Here is a 25580-nt window from a genome sequence, read left to right on the forward strand (position 1 = left end):
CACTTATATGTGGAATCTAAACAAACAAACAAACAAACAAAAACAAGCTCATAGATACAGAGATCAGATTGGTGGTTGCCAAAGGGGAGGGGTAGGAGATGGGAGAAATAGGTGAAGGGGGAAAAAAGGCACAACTTTCCAGTTACAAAATAAATAAATTATGGAGATGTAATGTACAGCATGATGATATTGGGTTGGCCAAAAACTTGTTTGGTTTTTTTTCCATAAGCTCTTACAGAAAACCCAAATGAACTTTTTGGCCAACCCAGTAGTTAATAATATTGTATTACAAATTTGAAAGTTGCCTAGAGAGTAAATCTTAAAAGTTCTTATGACAAGAAAAAAATGTTTTCTAACTATGCATGGTGACTGATGTTAACTAGACCTTGTGGTGATCATTTCACAATGTACACAAATATTGAATCACTATGTTGTACACCTGAAACTAATATAATATTATATGTCAATTATACCTCATAACAACAACAAAATAAGTTTTAAAAGTTTATTTAATATTGTTAAGATGACAATACTCCCCCAAATTGATCTACATATTCAACACAATCTCTTTGAAAATTCCAGCTGGTATAGTTTCGGAAGCTGATCCTAACATGCATATGAAAATGCAAACAATCTTGAAAAAGTAAAACACAGTAAGAAGAATCACACTTCCTTCAAAACTTACTAAAAATTTACAGTAATCAAAACAGTGTGGTACTGACATTATAATAGACATATAGATCAACATAATAGAATTTAAAGTCTAGAAATAAACCCATACATCTATGGCCAACTGATTTTTGACAAGGATGCCAAAACCATTTAACGAAGAAAGAATAATTTCTTCAACAAATGGTGTGGGACAACTTAACACCCACATGCAAAAGAATGAAGTTGGGTCCTTCCCTCACATCATACAAAAACTAACTCAAAATGGAGCAAAGACTTATATATCAGAGCTAAAACTGTGACACTCTTTGAAGAAAACATAAGGGTAAAGTTTCATGATCTTGGACTTATCACTAGATTCTTAGGTATGACATCCAAAGCACAAGTAACAAAAGAAAAATAGATATATTCTACTTTGTCAAAATTAAAAGCTTTTAGGCATAAGAGGACACTATCAAGGAAATGAAAAGAGAAGCAGAACAGGAGAAAATATTTGCAAATCATATATCTGATAAGTGTCTACTGTCTAGAATATATAAAAAACTCATATCTCAAAAAAAAAAAAGCAAATAATCCAATTAAAAGGTGGCTGAAGACACTTCCCAAATATATATACACACGAAAGATCCAGAACTGCCAAAGCAATCTTGAGGGAAAAAAACAAAGTTGGAGGCACAACCCTTCCTGACTTCAGACAATACTACAAAGCTACAGTAATCAAAACAGCATGGTACTGGCACAAAAACAGACAAATAGAGCAATGGAACAGAATAAAGAGCCCAGAAATAAACCCACACACCTATGGTCAATTAATCTATGACAAAGGAGGCAAAAATGTACAATGGAGAAAAAGGCAGTCTCCTTAGCAAGTGGTGTTGGGAAAGCTGGACAGTTACATGTAAATCAATGAAATTAGAACATTCCCTTATACCATATACAAAAATAAACTCAAAATGGTTTAGAGACCTAAATGAAAGACATGACACCATAAAACTCCTAGAAGAGAACATAAGCAAAACATTATTGGACATAAATCATAGCAATATTTTCTTAGGTCAGTCTCCCAAATCAAAAGAAATAAAAGCAAAAATAAACAAATGGGACCTAATCAAACTTAAAATACTTTGCACAGCAAAGAAAACCATAAACAAAACAAAAAACCTACAGAGTGGGAAAAAATATTTGCAAATGATACAACTGACAAGGGGTTAGTATCTAAAATATACAAACAATGCATAAAACTCAGTCAAAAAACCAAACAACCTAATCAAAAAATGGGCAGAAGACCTAAATAGACATTTCTCCAAAGAAGACATACAGATGGCCAATAGGCACATGAAAAGATGCTCATCATCACTATTAGAGAAATGCAAATCAAAACTACAATGAGGTATCACCTCACACCAGTCAGAATGGTTATCATCAAAAAGTTTGCAAATAATAAATGCGGGAGAGGGTGTGGAGAAAAGGGAACCCTCCAAAACTATTGGTGGAAATGTAAATTGGTGCAGCCACTATGGAAAACAGTGTGGAGATTCCTTAAAAAACTAAAAATAGGCTACCATATGATCCAACAATCCCACTCTAGGCATATATCTGGAAAAGATGAAAACTCTAATATGAAAACATACATGCACTCCAATCTTCATAGCAGCACTATTTACCACAGCCAAGACATGGAAGCAACCCAAGCACTCATCAACAGATGATTAGTTTAAGAAGATGTGGGGTGTGTGTGTGTGTGTGTGTGTGTGTATTACACACACACACACACAATGGAATATTAGTCACCCATAAAAAAAGAATGAAATATTGCCATTTGCAGCAACATGGATGGACCTAGAGAATATCACACTAAGTGAAGTCAGACAGAGAAAGACAAATACCATATGATATCACTTATTTGAGGAATCTAAAAAATAATACAAATGATTCTATATACAAAATAGAAATAGACTCACAAACATAGAAAACAAACTTATGGTTACCAAACCGGGAAGGGAGGGGAGAGGGATAAACTAGGAGTATGGGATTAACAGATACAAACTAATATACGTAAAATAGATAAGCAACAAGGACCTACTGTATAGCCCAGGGAACTATATTCAATATCTTGTAATAAACTATAATGGAAAATAATCTGAAATTTTAAAATATATATATATGTATAACTGAATCACTTTACTGTACACCTGAAACTAACACAATATTGTAAATCAACTATACTTCAGTAAAAACCAAGAAAAGTTAGAAAATATTTTGAAAAATATTGTTTAAAATTGTTAAACTTGTTAAAAATAAAAATCTAATATCAAAATTTATGGGATGCAGCTAAAGTAGGGATTAAAGGGATACTTTTAAACACCTATATCAGGAGACAATCAAGTTCTTAAAACCATTTGAATTGTATACTTACAGTTGGTGAATTTCATGGTATGCAAATTATACCTCAGTAAAGCTGTTAAAATGTGAAAAAATATATATATACAAATCACCAACAATCAATCACATGAACAGACGTTCAACATCATTGGTCATTAGGGAAATGCAAATCAAATCCACAATGAGATACCACTTCACATCCACTAGGATGACTATCATCAAAAGACAGATAATAACTAATGTTGGCAAGTATGTGGAGAAACTGGATTTCTCATATATTGCTGTTGGGAATGTAAAATGGTGCAGCTGCTTTGGAAAAACTGTTTGGCAATTCCTCAAAAAGCTAACCGTAGATTTATCATATGACTCAGCAATTTTAGTTCTAGGTATATACCCAAGAGAATTGAAAACATATATCCACACAGATGTACACAGATATTCATAGCAATTTTATTCAGCCAAAAAGTGGAAACCACCAAAACTTCCATCAACTGATGAATGGATAAACAAAATGTGGTCTAGCCATACAGTGGGTTATTACTGAGTCATAAAAAGAAATGAAATATTAATTTATGCTACAACATGAACGAACCTTGACACATAATGCTAAGTGAAAGAAGCCAGGCACAGAAGGTCACATCCTGTATGATTCTATTTATATAAAATGTCCAGAAAAGGAAAACCCATAGAAATATAAAGCAAAGCACTAGTTGCCAGCATCCAAGGGAGGGAGGAATGGGGAGTAACTGTTAATGAGAATGGAGATTCTCTTTGGGGCAACGAAAATACTCTGGAATTAGATAGTTATACAGTGGTGATAGCTGCACTTCTTTGTGAATATAGTAAAACCCACTAAATTGTATACTTCTAAAGATGAATTTCACAGGATGCACATTCTGTCTCAAAAAAAAATCATAGAAGACATGTTCACTCCTTGGAAAGAATCCCAGCAACATGACTTGGGACAAGGTACCTAGATTTTAGGACATTATTTCTTCATTTGTCAGTTAGACACAATACCATCATCTCCACAAGCTTGTGGCTAAGTCAGTATATGTGATGTTCTGAGCCCTGTGCTCTTCATCCTATTTGTTAGTACTCTCAGTTGAATCTGAATCCTTCTTCTTTTTTTAATGGTATTGCCCTCTGTCCAATCTAGCCTCATCTAAGCCACTAGATGTTTTTCAGGTTCTTTGGTTTGGTTTGGTTTCATATATGCCCTCTCCCTTTCTGAAAGTCCTCTCCCTAGAGAAAGTAACATTCACTGAGGACCTATTATGTGCCAGACCCTGGTGTAAAATACCATAATTTAGGCCCCCAGACAATGACCTGGGTCAGCTGTATTTATTTCTACTTTAAAGAATAGACACTGAGTCCTGGCTTACAAAATTCTCTCTAAGTCACACCATTAAGAAGAGTAGGATGTTGGATTTAGATGGGCCTCAGTTCAAACCTGCCTCTCAACAAATTTGATATCTCCCATTAATTACCTAAGCCTCCTGATCTTTGGTTTCCTCATCTATAAAACAGGGACAATGGGAGAAACTTCGCTGTGGAGTGGCTTTGAAAATTTAATGATACAGAAGATGCACTTAGCACAGATCCTGAAATACAAGTTAACTATTGTTCCCTTACATTAATCTGACTGGTGGCTAAATTTGGATTAGAAGCTGTGGCATTCCAAAGCCTTCTCTCCCACTTTCCCATGTTGCCTCTTCTCTTTTCTGTACCTTCCAAGCAACTCGCCCTATCAGTTGACAAGCAGACTGTGTGTTGAAATGTGAGTCAGCAGGGAGGACTAAGAACAAATGATCAATAGGCATACACATCCAGTTTCCCCCAAACTTGTCACTTGTCAATCACAGAGCTTCTTTCATTCATGGATGCTCCCATGCTGCTCTCTCTCTCTCTCTCTCTCTCTCTCTCTCTCTCTCTCACACACACACACACACACACACACACACACACACACACACACACACACACACACACACAGAGTTTTCTTACTTTTTCTGAGTAACCAGCCTTAACAGCTTCCTGGAAAAAGGGATACAGCTTGAATCAGAGTTTCACTGGAATGTCCCCAGAAAGTCTCACTTCTTTGGCCTTTCACAAAAACTCTGAGCCACAGTCAAAAAGCTTGCACAAGCCTCTCCACTCCCTCTGTGTCTTCTAGTAAACTGGTTTCTGGCCTCTCACAGCTACATCTGTTCTTAATGGAATGTGCTTATCAATCTTACTCCCGGGGAATGAGTCCAACAGCCTGGTGCCCTGGTGGCTGAGGAGGCTTATACAAGCTTGTGACATGTCACCAACAAGTGGGTTGACATGGGATTTCAATTTTTTATCTTCTGGTAACTTCCATAAGACTCAGAATTCCTCCCCACATGCACCCACACTTCCAGATTCATTCTCTTTTTCTGTCTCAATCCCACTTGCTTTCCCGATCAGTCTATTAGCATCAATTGAGCGTTAGCTCTCACTATGATCATTTTTGTGTTGCTATTGTAGCTTACAGCAATCACTGGTCCAGCTGGACTCCCTGGTAGCTCAACAAAAGGATTTACCATTCCCCAGAAGGCGCTATGGAGTGGCAGAGGGCTTTAGGGTTGGACACCTCTGGCTTTGAATCCAGTTTTCAATTCTGAGGGAACTTGAATATGGTTCTTCTCTTGAACCTGTATCCTCATTTGTAAAAGGCAGCTATTAGTCCCCACATAGCCAGATTTTTGGTGGGAAATAAATGAAGTGATATAACAGGCTCCATGGCAATTATGGACATTGTCATTGCTGTTGTTGCTCTCAGGATTCCAAGAACCACCTGATAGGAACATACTTCAAAGCATGCTCTCAGCGCAAACTGTTACATCAGTGTTAAAAAATTAACCAGGAGATGTCTAAACCTCAAGGGTATACAATGCTTTATATGCAGACACCCAACTCCTAGAACTTGAATCTAAAGAAATAATCGTGGATATAGGGCAAAGATTTAGCTACAAGAATGATCATCACATTTTTTTTTTTTTGGCCGAGCTGCACAGCACAGAACTAGGATCTTAGTTCCCTGACCAGGGATCAAACCCATGCCCCCTGCAGTGGAAGCATGGAGTCCCAACCACTGGACTGCCAGGAAAGTCCTGATCACCACATATTATTGTTAATGACGCTGAAAAATTAGAAACAACCTAAACATGAAAAATGACTTCTTATATAGACTATGGAACTCCAATTCGGTAGACAACTAGCAACCCTTTAAATGTGGTAAAAGAATGCTAATGACATGGAAAGGTGTTGACAGTATATATGGTGGAAGTTGCAAAACACAGTTACAAAACAGAATCTAGAACATGGTCCTGATTTTATCTGAAGGAAGGGCTGAAGAGGACATTTGAGTGTATAGAGAAAAGGCCAAAAGGATAATGATTAAAATGCTTGAAGTGGGTATTCTCTTGCAATATTTATTTTTCTATTTTGTATTTTCTAAATTTTTGATAATGAAAATATTGAGGAAAAAATTAACTTTTGGGGTAAGTTTTATTGAAGCAAAACATACACATCGAAAAGTTGCACAAATTCTGGTACAACTTGATGAATTTTGATAAAGTAACATACCTGTGTAATTAGCATCAGCTCATGAAACATAACTTTAACCAGCACCCCATTCATTACTCGCCCCACACGGATAACCACTATTCTGATTTCTAACAGTCTAGACTAATTTAGTTTGATTTTAAGCACTTTACAAATGGATTCATCCCATATGCTTTGTACAGTCTGTCTTCTTTCATTAACATTGTCCATGAGTGTCCACGTTGCTGTATGTAATAGTAGTTCATTCATCCTCAACCCTGTATTCTGTTATATGAACATACAAACACAATTTATCTACTTATTCTTCTCTCAGTGTACATTTCTGTTATTACTTGTTTTTGGTATTATAAATAATGCTGCTGGGAACATTCTAGTTCCCTCTTTTGTTGAACTTATGTATGCATGGAATTGCTGGTCAGAGGAAATGTGTATGTACGGTTTCATAGACACTGTCAAACTATTTTCCCAGATAGTTGTTCCAAAACACACGTCCACTAGCAGAGTGTAAAAGTTCTGCGTACTCGACTCCAGTCACATGTCAACACTTGGTACTGCCTGGTGTTTTCATTTTGGCCATTTCTAGTGGCATCACCTTAAGGCTTTAATTTACATTTCCCAAATAACTAGTGGAATTAATATCTCTTCAAATGTTTATTGCCATTGGATACTCTCTTTTGTGAAGTACTGTTCAACTCCTTTGCCTATTTTTCTATTAGGTTACCTGCTTTTTTCGTATTGACTTGTAAGAATTCATATACTCTGTATACAGGTTATAACAGATGCATGTACTGCAAACATCTTTTCCCATTGTGTAGACTTGATTTTTTTCAATCTCTTAATGGCGTCTTTTGATGAAAGAGAGTCTTAGTATTAGTGCCCGGTAGTTCTGTAGGATCCTTGCTGTGTCCCCTGGCAAATGTGAGCCCTTGATCATTTTCCAGAGGCAAGAAAGGCAAACCCAGAATCAGAATGAGTCTCTATCCCTGTGAGGATGAACTACTAGTCCTCCCAGAAGGAAAGAAGCCAGTAGTATTATTACCCCACCTGCAGTACTACTTTTGTTATCTGAGTCCTTGAGAAAGTCATGCCAAGATGGGATTAAGTGTGTAAAGATTTTCATTTAAGAAAATGGAGACAGAGCTGCAAACAACTGGGAGAGCCATCAGACCACAAATGCAGGAGACCCCAAGTGTTGGAGTAAGGAAAGAAAGCTTGGGCAAAAGCATCCTAGACTGTCATGGAACATTTTGCAAGGCTGTCAGGGAGTCCTTGAGCTGAAGTCAGTTGTCAGACTTCAGAGTTATCCCACATCACTCAGAAATGGATCTGCCTCAGTATCCTGGCCACGCTTAGTCATTGCTGGCAGCAGCCCGTGGGAAGCATGGTCTCAGCCCAAACACAGTGAAGGATTTCAGAGCACAGTGGGCCCTTGGTCAGTTACACTCCCTGTAGTTCACGTTCTGGTAGGTGCCCTCTCATAGCCACCACACCAAGGTAGGGAACAGGGGAGAAGAAGTAGCGGTAAATGGGGAAGGTGACTAATATGTTCATTTTTAAAATACTGAGTTTGATACATCTTTTCCTCTTAGCTATTCAGTAACCAGCAAAATATACATAATTCAGCAAGTGGGTCTGGGTTGCTCAAATAAGACATTAGGGAGTGACCCCTAGAAGAGCTTTGAGAGAAAAGGACCCTCAGGTATCTCCTTATAGGAGATATAATTGTACAAAGGGAACCCAGGGTTTTCAGTGACTTCCTGTTCTTTCTACCCAAAGCTCTTTCCGCTCAGTTGAGATGGTGGAGAGCAGAGCGGGAAGAAAGAGATAGAGGCCTTGTGTAGTAGACCATGGGGCCATGCCCAGACTTAGGGCCCCTCATTATTTAACACCTCCCCAAACATGAGAGCCCAAGATTGCTGACATGCTTCTGCTCTATTTGTTTCAGCAGAGCAAATTGGTTTTTCCCATCTTAAAACTGAATGTGACCAAAAGTAATTTGTATCACTATTTCAATAAGAATTTTAGAGGGAAGCCAATGTGCGTTCATTATACATATGAGTGAGCTTGCACACATGCTTACACACACACACACACACACACACAGTACAAGGATATGAGCAGTCAAATGTGGTCAATCACAGAATCTATGCTCTGCAATCTGGAAGAGAGCGTGTGGGCCCACAAGTCAGGATTAAACACCATAGCGACCAAGTCACTGAAGCTTGCCGAGTCAGACAGCAATTTCTGCTTAATAGAGCCCTTAGGTCTCAATAATTGCTTTGAAATCCACACATCAGCATGCAGTTCTCATACTGGGGAAGCCAGAAATCCAAGCGTGAGGACAGAACAGACAACCTCTCCTATGCACATTCTACCTCCTTCTCAGCATCTGTAAATGTGCATCTGAGACTATCCTTTTAGTACTGTCCAGTCACACACGCTCACCTTTTGAAGTTTCAAGGCAGATTGGGCTGGTTTGTGGACAAGAGCAAGAAGTGGCCCCTGAATTAAAATTCGGCTTTTGCTAACAGAGCTGCCACTGAACCATACAACCAACAAGAAAAGGGCACCTCGTTCTCAAGACTTTTCTTCTTATGTCTGAAAATTGTCATAATATACTAACTTTGTTAAACAATTTAACAAAGCCACCTTTCAGAAAAAAACTGTTGTAATAAATATGCAAATTATTAATGTTTACTTTTTGAATGGAAAATGTGGCAGGATTCAACATAGACAACAGTACATGGCAGCCGTCTCATCTCAACACCCAGGAATTGTCCTTCTTCTGCTCTTTGTTTTCACACTGTTGAATTTAACATACTACATTTACATGACTACTACTTGTTAGGAAAACAGCTATTCCAGCAGGCCAGGTTCTGTGCCAGGAATTGCACAGCTGTAGATGCTCATGGTCTATCTGGAATGACAAGCAGAGCCTGGGGGGATAGAGGAGGCAAAGACTTCCAGCATCAGAGATACTCAAGAAACCTCAACAAACGTGGAGAACAAGGGAGCCTAGAACACTGTGCCCCAGATGCTTGCAGCCTAGAAGCTGCTCTGTGCCTGGCTTTCTTCCTTGGCCTCTGTCTTTCTGGCTCTTTCCAACTTTCCCTACTCCACTTCTCCTCACTCCCAGGGTCCCTCTGCAGCAGCAAATGTGGCTGCTTGAACAGAGAGGTCTTTGGTTGGGAAACAGTGGTAGCCAGCATTGAGAAAGAGAGTGCTCTCCCCCTCTCTCCTGGACCAGTGGTGGTCACCATGGGGCCGAGCCCAGCCTGGCCAGAGAGTGTCCAGGAACACATGCCTCTCACTCTGCAGGGCACTGCTCAGGAGCCTCAAGAAGAATTATGGAAACTCTGATCTAGAGTCCTGGATTAGAGTTTTAATAATCATTTTTTTCCCCATATTTAAAATAATACAACACGGGAGAGTTCCCTGGTGGCCTAGTGGTTAGGATTCTAGGCTTTCACTGCCGTGGCCCAGGTTCAATCCCTGGTTGGGGAACTGAGATCCCACAAGCCATGCGGCATGGCCAAAAAAAGACCCAAACAAACAAACAATAAAAATTTTAAAAAATTATGGAAAAATAAGAAAAAGAATTAAGAAGATAAGTTTCCCTTAATCTCATTAACCAGAGATAAGTTGCCTATTTTTTGTTCTGATTACAGAAATAATACATGTAGTCATTATAGAGAAATCTGAAAAATAAACAGAAATATTAAGGAAAAAACTATTTTATGTATCATTCAGCATCATTTTAATTTGTTCTTTGTCTTTTTTCTGTGTACACCACTTTAAAAACAAATGAGTGGGCTTCCCTGGTGGCGCAGTGGTTGAGAATCTGCCTGCCAATGCAGGGGACACGGGTTCAAGTCCTGGTCTGGGAAGATCCCACATGCCGTGGAGCAACTGGGCCCGTGAGCCACGACTACTGAGCCTGCACGTCTGGAGCCTGTGCTCTGCAACAAGAGAGGCCCGCACACCACAATGAAGAGTGGCCCCCGCTTGCCGCAACTAGAGAAAGCCCTCGCACAGAAACGAAGAACCAACACACTAAAAATAATAAATAAATAAATAAATAAATTTATAAAACAAAACAAAACAAAACAAATGAGGGACTTCCCCGGTGGCACAGTGGATAAGACTCCACGGTCCCAATGCAGGGGGCTCGGGTTTGATCCCTGGTCAGGGACTAGACCCCACGTGCATGCCGCAACTAAGAGTTCGCATGCCACAACTAAGGAGCCCCTTGCTGCAACTAAGGAGCCTGCCTCCTGCAACTAAGACCTGGTACAACCAAATAAATAAATAAATATTTAAAAAATAACCACCACAACACAAATGGGATTATACCATATATATGGTTTACTGTGGGTTTCTTTTTTCATTTATTTTTATTCTATGAGCATTTTCCCAGTAATTTTAAAATTTATTTCTATTTCTTTTCTTTTTTAAAAATTTATTTATTTTTGTCTGCACTGGGTCTTTGTTGCTGGGTGTGGGCTTTCTCTAGTTGTGGCGAGCAGGGGCTACTCTTTGTTGAGGTGCGCAGTCTTCTCACTGTGGTGACTTCTCTTGCTGCGGAGCACGGGCTCTAGGCACATGTGCTTCAGTAGTCGTGGCATGCAGACTCAGTAGTTGTGGTTGCACGGGTACAACTGTGGTGCACAGTTGATCTGTGGCATGTGGGATCTTCCTGGACCAGGGCTCGCACCCGTGTCCCCTGAATTGGCAGGTGGATTCTTAACCACTGTGCCACCAGGGAAATCCTCTATTTCTTTTTTACTTTTAAATGTTATTCTTATTATTTATTGATTTTGGAATGGGTTATATATCTACATTGTACAAAATTTGAAAAATATGAAAGAACATAAAGTGAATAATATATTTTCCCTTCATTCCTATTCCCCAAAGGAGCCATTATCATTAACAGCTTTTTATGTCCTTCCTGAGATAGTCTATAAATTAACACACACACACACACACACACACACACACACACACATTAGTAGTATATTAGTTTTTGTGCTGTACTTTTTTCATTTCTTATATTGAGTTTTATTTAATATACAAAGTTCCACAGTAGTCATGAGGTAAATGAAGTACCTCATTCTTTTTAACAGCTGCATAGTATGCTACTTTTTTTCTTTTTTCTTTTGGCCACGCCATACAGCATGTGGGATCTTAGGTCCCCCCCACTGCATTGGAAGTCTGGAGTCTTAACCACTGGACCGCTAGGGAAGTCCCTAGTATGCTACTTTTGATAGCTGTGCCATCTTGTATTTACCCAATGTTCTATTGGTAGACACTTAGTTGTTTCCAGCTTTTGCCACTGAAACAATACTGTAATAACTCTCCTTGTACATATATCATGAGACACAAATGCAAATGTATCTGCAGGAAAAGTTCCTAAAAGTAGAAGTCTTGGGTCCCAAAGTTTATGTATTTTAAAATTTGATAGAAATTGCCACTCATTGCAGCACTATTTACAGTAGTCAAGACATGGAAGCAACCTAAATGTCCATCGACAAATGAATAGATAAAGAAGAGGTGGTATATATATATATATATATATATATATATATATATATATATATATATATATACAATGGAATATTACTTAGCCATAAAAAAGAATGAAATATTGCCATTTGTAGCAACATGGATGGACCTTGAGATTATCATACTAAGTGAAGAAAGCCAGACAAAGACAAATATCATATGATATAGCTTATATGTGGAATGCAAAAAAGAAAAAAAGATACAAACGAACTTTTTTGCAAAACAGAAATAGATCCAAAGGCACAGAAAACAAACTTATGATTATCAAAGGGGAAAGGGGGGCAGGGAAGGATAAATTAGGAGTTTGGGATTAACATATACACAATATATATATAAAATAACCAACAATAGATAACCTACTGTAAAGCACAGGGAACTATACTCAATATTTTATAATAACCTATAAGGGAAAATAATCTGAAAAAGAATATATATATGTGTATGTATGTTTGTGTGTGTATGTACATGTATAACTGAATCACTGTGCTGTACACCTGAAACTAACACAACATTGTAAATCAACTACACTTCAATTAAAAAAAAAAATTACCAATCATCTTCCAAGAAGGGTGTGGAATTTATCTTTCTACTTGCGGAGTATGTGGGCCTCCTATATGGCCCTGATAATCCTCATCTGGTATTCATGTCCTTAAGTGTTCTCCGCCCACATTAAATCAGAGCTTTTACTGTATTTAAGAGAATTTATACCTACTTTCTTGTGAACCATATATTTTCTCTAAATACAGTGGACTCTCTGTATCCACAGGGAATTCGTTCCAGGATCCCTACAGATACCAAAATCCACAGATGCTCAAGTCCCATATATAAAGTGATGTAGTACTTCCATATAACCTACACACATCCTCCTGCATACTTTAAATCATTTCTAAATTATTTATTATACCTATACAATGTAAATGCTATGTAAATAGTTGTAAATACAACATAAATGCTGTATAAATAGTTACTGGTGCAAGACAAAGTCAAGTTTTGCTTTTTGGAATTTTCTGGAATTTTTTCAAATATTTTCCATCTGTGGTTAGTTGAATTACGGTATCTCCACAGATACGGAAGATTGACTATGAATCATTTTTCGTGGAGGCATGATATTCCACTATATAAGTTTAATGTTACTAATTTAATCATTCATCTATTATTAGACACTGAAGTAAATTTCCATTATTTTGGCATTAGCAATACTGGGATAAACATCACAAATCTGTGTTCATATAGCTGATCATTTCCTGAAAGGAGGTTGTTATAAAGAAATTACTGGGCCAAAGTGCATTATGAGACAGATATGTATAACAGAGCTGTCTAGAAATCTAATTTTTTAAGGCTCCTTATACGAAGTGGCAAACTCCTTTTCATAAAAGTTCTGTTAATGTATACTCCTACCCATCTCAACCTCATCCTTCACTGAAGCCAGTATTATCATTTAAAAAATAAAAAAACATGTTGCTAATCTAAAAGACAGAAAATGGCCTTGTGCTACCAGTACTGCTTTTGAAAAGCACCCTCGTGGAGAACCCTAACTGAAACTGGGGTTGCATCAAGGCATGATTAGCCAGTAGGGGTATCTCAGGGCCTCTGGCATCATCCCAAATTCCCACTGTCATCTGAATGTCACCTGACATGAACCTACCTTGGACAATAGCAAAAGCAAAGGCAGCTGTTAGGGTTGTGAGGACCATAGAAGCTGGGACCCTACTGCTCAAAGCTTTGGCTACAACAGATGCCAGGTTTCTGGGGCAGCTCTGATTAGACATATTCTGGTCATAATCCCCGAAGCACACGCATGTTTGTCAGACCTTGTGTCCCCAGATGGGGTGTGGAAAATGTGGATGCAAATCTCATTACCCATGCATTGCCTTGGCTCACACTCCCCAAGCCCGGAACAGCAGGGCAGGCATTTAGGACTATCAGGACATCCCTATGAATGGAGGGTGGTTGGAGCCTAGGGTCCTGTCAGCTAGCTAGGGGGCAAAAGGCTCCTGACAGAAGAGCCCAGGCCCCCAGGGCTGTGAATTTCCTCTTCATGGAGGTTTGGAACCCTCCAGGGCTCAGGAGGCTCTTTGAGAAAGATTCACACTAAGAGAGTCCATGTGGTAATATTTAGGCTGCAGGGCTCCCTTCCTGCCCAGTGCCAGTCCGTCCCACTGAGCACTAGGGATCCTGCCCTCTTATCTGACATGACCTCCCAATCCTGCCCTGAACATTCTCCCAGGCTCAGAGCCAGCCCTTGACTTGCTGGCCCTGCTTCCAGCATGTGACAGCACCCAGTTTCCCTGCCTGCTTTTCTCACTTGGAACAGGTGGATTGCAGGCCTTCCCCAGGAACTTGGGGTATTAACAGAAGTAGGAAACTATCAGCCTGCTTCCCACAGCTCGAGTTAATTTGGATACTTTGGGACGAGGCACACCAGAGACCCTTAGCAAAGGCTCGGCTTTCCTGAGACAGTGGCTATAAGTCACCCCTTCCAGTTCCTGTATGTGTAGTGACTTCATGGTCCAAACAAACCCAATCAAGACATCAGACAAAGTAGGGTTATCTCTCATTGTACTAACTCAGAAATTCTCTTAAAGGTAAGATATTATTAAGCAAATGGTTTTTAGGTAGGGGAAGATCACTTATAAATAGGATATAAGGTAAAAGTTCTCAAAATGTTAATCTCCATCTTTTTTTCTTTCTGGGAACTTCCTGACCTTTTTCATAATAACAAAATCATCTATGTGGCCTTAAGAAGTAAAGGTATTGAGGGGGTGGGTTTGTAGAGCATTAAATATTAACCAATATAAGTGATGGGGCCAAGAGGTGGCTTCACTGTATCCTCCTCTCTAATTGTGCAAACTCAGCTTCCAGACAAATTCCCAGCCCCACTTCCCAACAATATTGCTTCCTCTCTACAAATCCCCTCACTTACCCCGAGGCAGCAGAGCAAGATTGTACTGTTTAGTGATTCTATTTCCAATGGGCCAAACATGCACATAGTAGGCCCTCTGTAGTGTTTGCTCTGCCCATTAACTCATTGAATCTTCCAAAAAACAAAAAGACCTTCAAATATCTGGAGAAACTATCAAGTTTTATCTAAACTTTCCAAACCCTTCAACTACATCCAGGTGATATCATTTGTTTATTCATTCATTCATTTATCCAATCATCCATTCATTCATTTGATAATTGCCTACCCTGGGCTAAGCACTGTGACAATGACTCAGTAAAATGGAGTTGACTGAGTCAACAGAGAAACATGACTCAGTAAAATGGAGTTGACTTCTGTATTTCATTAAATAATTATTTTAATTTGTTCCGTTTTTTATCTACTACAAATTGAGGGAATCTAACCCAACCTTTTAAGCTAATGTTTATTTTCTTTTTCCCATTTTCCTAGGTTACCTAAGCAAGTGTTGTCATTATGAGTTCAAATTCTCAACTATAATATACTATAGGTAAAATTATAAATTACTGATCTATGCTCTGATTGCAGGGCATTCGTTAGCTGTAATGAAAAACAAAAAGATATGTTTATCTATATATATTTTTTCTTTTATTTTAAAGCTAATAATAGTTTTAAATGGAAATAGAACAAAAAGGTGAAGTAAAGAAAACCCAGAAAGCGCAAAGACATTACTCGTTTTTGGTGCTGAGTATAATATAGGTGGTTTTGCAATTCAGAGCCAGTTGCGCTCCAAAAGGGCACTTATAACTCAACTGCTCGGAATGCAGATCTTGTTTCCCATAGGCTTAAACAATTGCATGCATAGGGATTAAGCCCCTCCACCCCTGGAAAATCTAGTGAAGGGAGAAACACAAACTGAAGCCAACATGCTGTACATTTCCCACTGAATACTGTTAGGAGACATGCTATGGCTACACACAAAATAGGAAAGCAACAAAATTCAATAAGAAAATTCTTTTTACTTATTTTTCTAGTTCTTGATTATAAGCGGGTATTATTCATTCATTCATTCATTCAAAATACGTTTATTGCGGTTTATTTAGAAAGAGATTTTAAAAACCATGTTGGCAAAATTTGCAGACATTCTTTTTTTTGGGGGGCCATGCCTTGTGGCTTATGGGATCTTAATTCCCTGACCAGGGATCAAATTCATGCCCCCTGCAATGGAAGCACGGAGTCCTAACCACTGGACTGCCAGGGAATTCCCTTGCAGAGATTCTAAAAGGGACTTCTGGGCACTGTCAAGGCACTTGGAGAGTTATGCTGCTTCTTTAATTATGAGTAATTTCATTTTTGAATGTATTGTTTTTCTTTTCCTTGATGTAGGTAAACTACCAACAATATTTATGCACTGACTGGCATGAGCATGGCCACTTTGGGGGTTGTCAGCCAAATGAAACCAAGGTTATTGTTGAGGAATTTTCCAGAGATAACTGGGCAAGAGCTAGAAAACAATGGAAGGAACTCTAAGATCTCACTGTTACGTAACTAAACTAAAACAATTACCTATGTACTGGAAAAGCAATGAAAAGAGGGATATATTAAGTGTCTACTTGTACCAATAAACAAGACAGACATGTTTTTATAATTCTACATGACACAAAAGAAAGAAGGGGATGGGAAGGAGACATGAGTCAGCATATTCCCTGTGTTGGCCTCCACAAGTTCTTCTCAGCCAGGGTGTGTCATTTGATTTCAGAGAGAGATCTGGGAAAAGGAGGGAAGAGGCAAGTTCTCTGTGTGGGAGGTACTAGAAGAAGCATCCTACTGCTGTCTCTTTGAATTAAGGGTGCTTGAACTCGTCATCCAAACTCCAAAAGCATCTATATGCCTTGACGAAAACATAATTGCCTTAGAACAATTGCATAAATTGTGAAGAGATGAAAAGTAAAAAATAAATATTAGTAACCATTGTATTGTTCCCCCACCTTATATTACAGGATAATTCAGCACTGTTCTCCATGTTAAAAGGCTCCACAGTAGATCAATCAGTCTATCAGTCAAGTCTTTGTTGAGCTCCTTGGGAAGGCACAATAGAAAACAATCCCTCAGGGAGCTTACAGTCAAATAGAGAAGGAAACATTATTAAATAATAAATAACTCAAAATAATAAATATTACAGGTGTGGAAAGGGATGGTCTCTGTTCCAGTGAGGCACTGGATCTCCCCACGTCAGGACACAATGAGAGGACTTTGCTGATGTGTGATGCTTAGGCTGAATTCTGAACCATGAGTAGAAATTAGCCAGGTAAAAAAAGAATGGCACAGTTTTCCAAGCACATGAAAGCTGTGTGGGTAGGTCTTGAGGCAGAAGACAGCTTAGCATGTTTGAGGAACTGGGAGAGATCTTGTGTGGCCAGTGGGAAAAGAGTAAGAAAGAAATTAGTTCAAACTGAGGCTAGAAAGTTAGGCTAGATTACGTAGGTTGGCCAAATTGAGAATTTCAGATTTTATTCTAAAAGTAATAAGGAATCATTAAATTCATTAAACTGCTTTAGGTTAGAGAGGAGGAATAGTTTCAGAGCAGGAAAATCATTTAGGTTTACATTTTTAAAAGATCATTTTGGGGGTGGGACTTCCAGAATGGTGGAGTAAGGAGCTCAGTGGGCCCTCTTCCCAGCAAAATGTCAGTGTAACTGGAGAAAATTATTTTAAGAAAACAACAATTAAAAGTCTCTGGAAATTGTCTTAAAGACATACAGCAAATGGAGAAACATTCATTTAAGAAAATCTACTAAATCTTGGTAAGAATAGTGAGCTACCATTCCCTCCTTTATACACATGTTATGGAAACTCTACCCTAGGTATTCAACTCCAGGCAGAAAGAGCTGTCAAGAAGCAGCCAAGAAAGTGGGGACTACCTCTCCCCTCAACCCCCAATCTGGGGTTATAGGTTCAACCCAGAGGGGGAATGCTGCTGGGGCTTCTCATCCACCACCACCACACCACACCCCAACCTTGTATTGCAGAGGCTCTATTGTATTCCATTCAGCCCCACTCATAGAATAGAAATTCTACCCTAGGCATAGAAGGCTGAGAATACTAGGAGTCAAATCATCCCCCACCCTCACCCCCACCCCATGTACTCACAGAGCAGAGTCTCCATGCTAGGAAAGTCAAGCCACGAAGATAAGGGATTGCTACTTCCCTCCCCTCCACTCCCAGTCTCCTCTTGTACAGCAGGAGTATCACCAAAATAAAAGTTGGTCTCCACCCCCAGTTAGATGCAGTGGCACAGGGTTATGCCTGGGAGGAGAGGTAGGCCATGAGATGAAGAACTCTGCAGGTCTGCCTGAGGGGACTGACTGGAACAGAGTGGAGAACTCCTTCCCTAAGAAGGTTGTCAAAAACCAAGAAGACTAGGTGGAGAACAATGAAGAGGAGGCTAGCAGCTCCATTATACAAACCAAATAATAAAGCAGACACAAGTTTAATAGAGAGAACCAGGGAAAGAGATAGCCAAGAAGAAGCCTCCTGGGATCACAGTCAACTCTGGGGTCAGGAAGGCTGTGTGCATGTGCAAGGCTGCACCGATGCAGGAGCAGTCAGAGTAGGACATGGGGCAGACTTGAAAGCATTCCCTTAGCCACATATAGACCCATCAATACAAGGTGAAGCTTCAATAGAGTAAGGGGATTAAACACAGGCGTACCTTGGAGATATTGCAGGTTCGGTTCCAGACCACCACAATAGAGTGAATACCACAATAAAATGAGTCACACAAATTTTCTGGTTTCCCCGTACATATAAAAGTTATGTTTACATATACTGTACTCTAATGCTATGTCTAAAAAAACATTATGTCTAAAAAAACAACATGCACAATTTAATTTAAAACACTTTATTGTTAGAAAATGTTAACCATCATCTGACAATGCAGGGTTGCCACAAACCTTCAATTTGTAAAAAAATGCAATATTTGCAAAGTGCAATAAAGCAGATGTCTGCCTGTACACATATGACCAAACACAGGAACAATAAGCTACTCTGCCGCAGAGACAATGCCTAAGAAGCCAATCTTAAAAATGAAATCACACCCATCACTGGCAATCTGGAAGAATGTGTGATGCACAAGACTGCACCCTCTCGGGAGTGATTAGAGAAGGAACATCCAAGTTACCAGTCCCTGGCTGAATGCGGTACAAAAATGAAAATATCTTCAATTGTGATAGCAGACTGCAAAACACAACAGTAAAATGTAAAAAATCTAACTGGCTAAGGGAGCTTAAGCATGACCTTTGACCAATAAGTGACTTCTGCTGACCAAGGAGTGACTCTTAGGTATCCAGGCTAAAGGATAAAAACAAAGGGAGAAAACTTGAGTAGGTAAATTAGAGGCTCCATACTACAGGAGAAATAGACTTTGTACAAAATTAGTTCATACAAGTCACTAAAGGAATAAGCAAACAATCAAGCAAAGAAAATAAACAACAAAAACTTCCTGGGAATGAGGCAATAAGTATTCAAGCTGCCACAGTATAATATCTAAGATGTCAAGTTTTCAACAACAAAAAAAAAACTATAAGATATGGAAAGAAACAAGGAAGTGTGACCCCTATATAGGAAAAAATGCAGACATTAAAAACTGCCATTCAAAGGGGGCACAGATGGTGGAATTAGCTGACAAAACTTGAAAACAGTTATTACATAAATGTTCAAAGAGCTAAAGGAAAAAAAACTTAAAGAAAAGTATGATGACAATGTCTCATCAATAGAGAATAACAATAAAGAGCTAGAAACTATTTAAAGGAATCAGTGGGATTCTGGAGTTGAAAAGTACAATAACCAAAATGACAAATTCACTAGAGGAGCTCAGTAGTAGATTTGAGCTGGCAGAACAAAGAATCAACTAATTTGCAGATACATCAACAGAAATTATGCAAATGTTTTTGAAAACAGAGTCTCAGAAAAATGTGCGATATCATTAAGTGCACCATCACATATGTAATGAGTATCAGAGAGGAAGGAAAGAAAAGGACAGGAAAAAATCTGAAAAATTAATGGCTGAAATTTTCCAAAATTTGCTAATAAACTTTAACCTACACATCAAAGAAGCTCAACATGCTCCAAGTAAGATAAACACAAAGAGATACATATATGGACATATCATAACCAAAATGTTAAAAGAAAAAGAGAAATATCTTGAAAACAGGGAAAGAAAAACTACTTGCCATGTACTAGGCAACACCAATATGACTTTTCAAAAAAATTTTATTATTTTTTGGCCGCACCACGCAGCACGTGGGATCTTCATTCCTCTGACCAGGGATCAAACCCGCGCCCCCTGCAGTGGAAGTGCAGAGTCTTAACCACTGGACAGCCAGGGAAGTCCCATGAATAAGATTAATTGTTGACTTCTTACGATAAACAGTGGAGGCCACCAAACAATGGAATGACATATTCAGAGTGCTAAAATATTTTTTTAAGAAAAAAAGACCTGTTAACCAAATATCTTTTTTTTTTTTTTTTGTCAAGTCACATGGCTGGTAAATGGTGGATGTAGGATATGAGCCAGAACTGTTCTGATTTTTTTTTTTTTTTGGCTGTGTTGGGTCTTCGTTTCTGTGCAAGGGCTTTCTCTAGTTGTGGCAAGCGGGGGCCACTCTTCATCGTGGCCTCTCCTGTTGCGGAGCACAGGCTCCAGACGCGCAGGCTCAGCAATTGTGGCCCACGGGCCCAGCCGCTCCGCGGCATGTGGGATCTTCCCAGACCAGGGCTCGAACCCGTGTCCCCTGCATTGGCAGGCAGACTCTCAACCACTGCACCACCAGGGAAGCCCCAACCAAATATCTTATAATAAAAAACTATCTTTCAAAAATGAAGGTGAGGTAAGACATTCTTATATAAACAAAACCTAAGTTTTTTTTTTTTATTGCTAGTAGATATGCCTTACAAGAAATACTAATGAGAAAGTAAAATTGAAGAAGACTGCCAAACAAGCTTGTTCCTGGCTTCAGCTTTTCTTAAAGGTGAGGCCAGCCCAGATCAGAGTGACTTCATGAAAAATGGTGAAGTAGGAATCTCCAAGAGTTGGTCCCTTCGCCAAAGCAAAGGCTGAGCTGGAAAGAGTTGCTTGAATTAACTATTTTGGAACTCTGAAACTCTGACTGGATACTTATAATAACCAGAAGAGTGCTTGTTTCAGTAGATAATTTTTAAAAAAACATAAGAGAATATAGTGAACAACTTTATGCTAATAAAATTAAATGAAATTAAAAATACAGCAAACTATATTACCAAGATTGACTCCAAAGAAATAGAAAACCTAAACAGACTGTTGGCTCTTTAAGAAATTGAATTAGGGCTTCCCTGGTGGCGCAGTGGTTGGGAGTCTGCCTGCCAATGCAGGGGACACGGGTTTGAGCCCTGGTCTGGGAAGATCCCACATGCCGTGAGCCACAACTACTGAGCCTGAGCGTCTGGAGCTTGTGCTCCACAACAAGAGAGGCCACGACAGTGAAAGGCCCGCGCACCGTGATGAAGAGTGGCCCCCACTCGCCGCAACTAGAGAAAGCCCTCACACAGAAACGAAGACCCAACACAGCCAAAAATAAATAAATAAATAAATAAAAATTAAAAAAAAAAAAAAGAAATTGAATTAATAGTCAAATATCTCTCAAAAAGCACCATGTGTTATGAGTGAAGTTTACCAAACTTTTAAAAAGGGAGATAACCTTCTTTTATATAAACTTTCAAAAGAAGAGAAAAAGATAAGACACTCAATTTGTTTTATGATTCTAATAAAACATCAATACATAAACTAGACAAGGATGGTAGAGGAAAAGAAAATTATGGACATATCTTGCCAAGAAATCTAGACTCCAAAGTCCTAAAAATAATTGGCAAGTTGAATACAGATGTTTATCAAAACTAAATTTCTTAATTTGGATTTATCCAAGAATGAATGATTTCACATTAAAACCCCTATCAATTAATTTACAGCATTAATAGATTTTATAAACCATGTTACTACCTTCCAGTTTAATGTGTGCTAAAAGCCTCTACGAAGAAAAGCTCAACTGTGTTGCAACAAATATATTAAACAATCCCTTTTTTTTTTTGGCATCCAGAGATTTTTACTCCCGTGCGGCTGTGCCGCACGGCACGTGGGATTCTAGTTCCCTGACCAGGGATTTAACCCCCACCCCCTGCATTTGAAGCACGGAGTCTTAACCACTGGACCTCCAGGGAAGTCCCCCAATACTTTTTTTTTTTTTTTTTTTTAGGTAAGAAGTGGATTTATTTAGAGAGAAACACACTCTACAGACAGAATGTGGGCCATCTCAGAAGGTGAGAAAGGCACCAGGGTAAGGGGTTGTCAGTTTTTATAGGAGTGGGTAATTTCATAGGCTAATGAGTGGGAGGAGTATTCCAGCTATTTTAGGAAGGGACGGGGATTTCCAGGAATTGGGCCACCGCCCACTCTTTGATCCTTATGGTCAGTCTTGGAACTGTCATGGTGCCTGTGGGTGTGTCATTTAGCTTGCTGATGTGAGCTTGCTGATACTGAGGTTCAAGGTCTAGTGGAAAAAGTCGACTTGTCCGCCATCTTGGATCCATTTGGTTCTAATCAGTTTATGTCATGTCCTCTGGCTATGTCATTCTTTCAAAGGTTGTGCCCTGCCTCCTTCCCTCCTGTTTCATTCCCCCCTCAGAGATTTTACTCCCATATTCTTATGGGAAGCAGAAGGGCGATGGCCTGTCTTCTGTAACTGCTTCAAGGCTGAGTAGGGGTGTCAACCCTGCCTGTCAGGGAGTAAAAATCTCTGGATGCCTGATCTAGGGGCCCCAGGGGCAGGGAAGCTCCTTGTTAAGTCAGTATGGGCTGGAATCCTTGCAGAGCCATCATCTTGGTGTGGAACTGTTGTAATTGTTTCCATAGCCTTTCTATGAATCTCCTTGACGATGAAGCACTTTTTGTAACAGCATCAGAGTACAAAAATATCTATAAATGACAAAAGACTTAACAGGCATGGTTAAACATCTGATTACAGTGTAATCGATAAAGAAACTTGGTTACAATAACCAGAATTACGAATGATTACATTTAACTTAACATACCAAATAATCCCAGTTAAATATTTCTCTTTAAGATACCTCAGGGGACCTCTAAAGTACCCCAAAGTTAGCTGGAAATCAAAAGAAACTTAATTAAAATGTGATATTTGGGAAGTTCGTCAAAAAGTTTTAAAACACTTGGTCAAATAAGATCATAGGTCACTGTGAGACAATACTTATTCCTTAACCAAAGTTACAAAAGATCTTAAAAGCAAATACAAGTCACTTAAAGGCAAAGAAACTCACACAATCTGTTGTCAAAAGCAGCATTTCAAGAATACTTTGGAGGGAGAAAAAAAATCATCTTGTTCTAGCCCATTCCTAACAAAATCCATTTACCCAACTAAATTCAATCCAGTCTTAGAAAATCCTGATCATGCAAACTCTTTTCAGTATTTTTCATTCTTCACACCTTCTTTTACTAAAAACACATATTTTACTTTTCTTAAAAGTTTTTCTCACATTGAGTTACATTTCTTGTTGACAAATTTGTAACAGAATAAGGTCTTATTTGACCTCTAATAAATCTAGGTACAACAGAAGTATTATACTTGATATTGATGACTCTAACATGTCTATATTAATCAAATTAACAAGCTTAAAGCCACCTTCAATACCAGATATCAGTTTAGTACTGAATATTTTCCCGATGACATGAACCTGTAATTCATTTTGGCCAGATTGTTTTTTATTTCTGAGTATTTATATAAGCACTTAATTTTTTAAAAGCCAATTAAGTAGAGCTCTTTTATGAATTAATTTTTGGCAATACCATACACCTACAATGCACGTGTAGGTACATATGAACACACAAACAAACACAGAGGCCTCATAGTTCCCATTCCAAAATTTCAGCCCTGAGTCAGGTGCAACATAAAAGCCATCAGTTACGAGGGGTTGGATTCAAATTGGGCTTCTAGCAGATGGAACAAATCAAGGTCACCTGCCTAGATGGCTAAACCCTTTTTACTAGTGTTTACATAAAAGACACTTAAGATTTCTATTTACCCTTGGCAAGTCAAATTCTAAATTACTTTACCCTCTTTTTATTTTTATTTTTTTAAAGGTTTTAAAAATAACATTTATTTCTTAAAAGTTAACATGTGCATAATAGGAAACCAAAGAACACAAGAAGCAAAAACAAAGTCATCCATCATCACAAGTAGTTTACCATTTGATGTGTCCTTCTAGGTCTCATTTGTGTATTTAAACATAACTAAGCATCCATTTATATGTAATTAAGATCAGACAGTTATGTATCATGCTTTTTCACACATCATGAATATTTACCATTTCAAAGTCCCAAAGCTATGAGTATTTTGATAACCAAAAATACACTACATCAACTCAATCTGGAAGGAAAAAAAAATGTAATCCTTTCTTGGCGACAAAAATTTCAGAAAAGACAAAAATGGCAACAGGCCTCTAGATAAGGATATTGGCAGAGTTATGATTAAAATACTACATTCCCTTAATGTTCAATTAAAAATGAGACATAGGGACTTCCCTGGTGGCGCAGTGGTTAAGAATCTGTCTGCCAATGCAGGCGATACGGGTTCGAGCACTGGTCCAGGAACATCCCACATGCCATGGAGCAACTAAGCCTGTGCGCCACAACTACTGAGCCTGCATTCTAGAGCCCACGAGCCACAACTACTGAGCCCACGTGCCACAACTACTGAAGCCCCCGTGCCTAGTGCCCGTGCTCCACAACAAGAAAAGCCACCGCAATGAGAAGCCCACGCACCGCAATGAAGAGTAGCCCCAGCTCACCACAACTAGAGAAAGCCTGCGTGCAGCAATGAAGACCCAACACCACCAAAAATAAATAAATAAATAAAATTGATTCTTTATAAAAAAAAAAAAGAGACATAAAGCAACAGAGTACACAAAGTATAATGCTTTTAAGAGGATTCGTTATCCGATCTAAACTATTAAAGTATTAGGAAGGAGGTATGTATAAAAGGGACGGAAGTATGTGGATATGTTCCTATTTATATTTTGATGATAACCACTGATGTGTGTGCATCTCTTGGCTGTACTATAGGAATACATTGTTAAGTAATTCAATGGAAACATACCCTCTTTTTAAAATTTGTATTTAAAAAGATGGCAGAGGGAAGCATTCCTGAGAAGACCAGATAGGACATTTGCATCTCAAAGGAACAGGTAAGTTCCTCCTAGGATGACTTTGTTTCCCCTTTGTTTAATATTTACAAGCCTCTTAAGATAAATAGGGAAGGTTTGGGGAGTGGTAAAAGGATTGGTGGGTTTTGGATTATTTTTGGAGCCACACCTCTAGTCCTGTAAAGACTATGTTTGTAAAACAAGGACAGTTTTGTTTTCTTTTTCAAAGAAT

General features: G+C 38.8%; 2 long non-coding RNA genes across 2 annotated transcripts in view; both read right to left on the reverse strand.

Annotated features, from left to right (window-relative positions):
• Positions 1-25580, reverse strand: part of LOC309667525 — a 616044-nt gene that overhangs the window by 161701 nt on the left and 428763 nt on the right. The gene's annotated exons all lie outside the window — the stretch shown is intronic.
• The window catches only part of LOC309667519, a 373680-nt gene that overhangs the window by 62321 nt on the left and 285779 nt on the right, over positions 1-25580 (reverse strand). The gene's annotated exons all lie outside the window — the stretch shown is intronic.

This window comes from Balaenoptera physalus (assembly GCF_965194825.1).
Source record: "Balaenoptera physalus genome assembly, chromosome: 10".
NCBI classification, from domain to species: domain Eukaryota; kingdom Metazoa; phylum Chordata; class Mammalia; order Artiodactyla; family Balaenopteridae; genus Balaenoptera; species Balaenoptera physalus.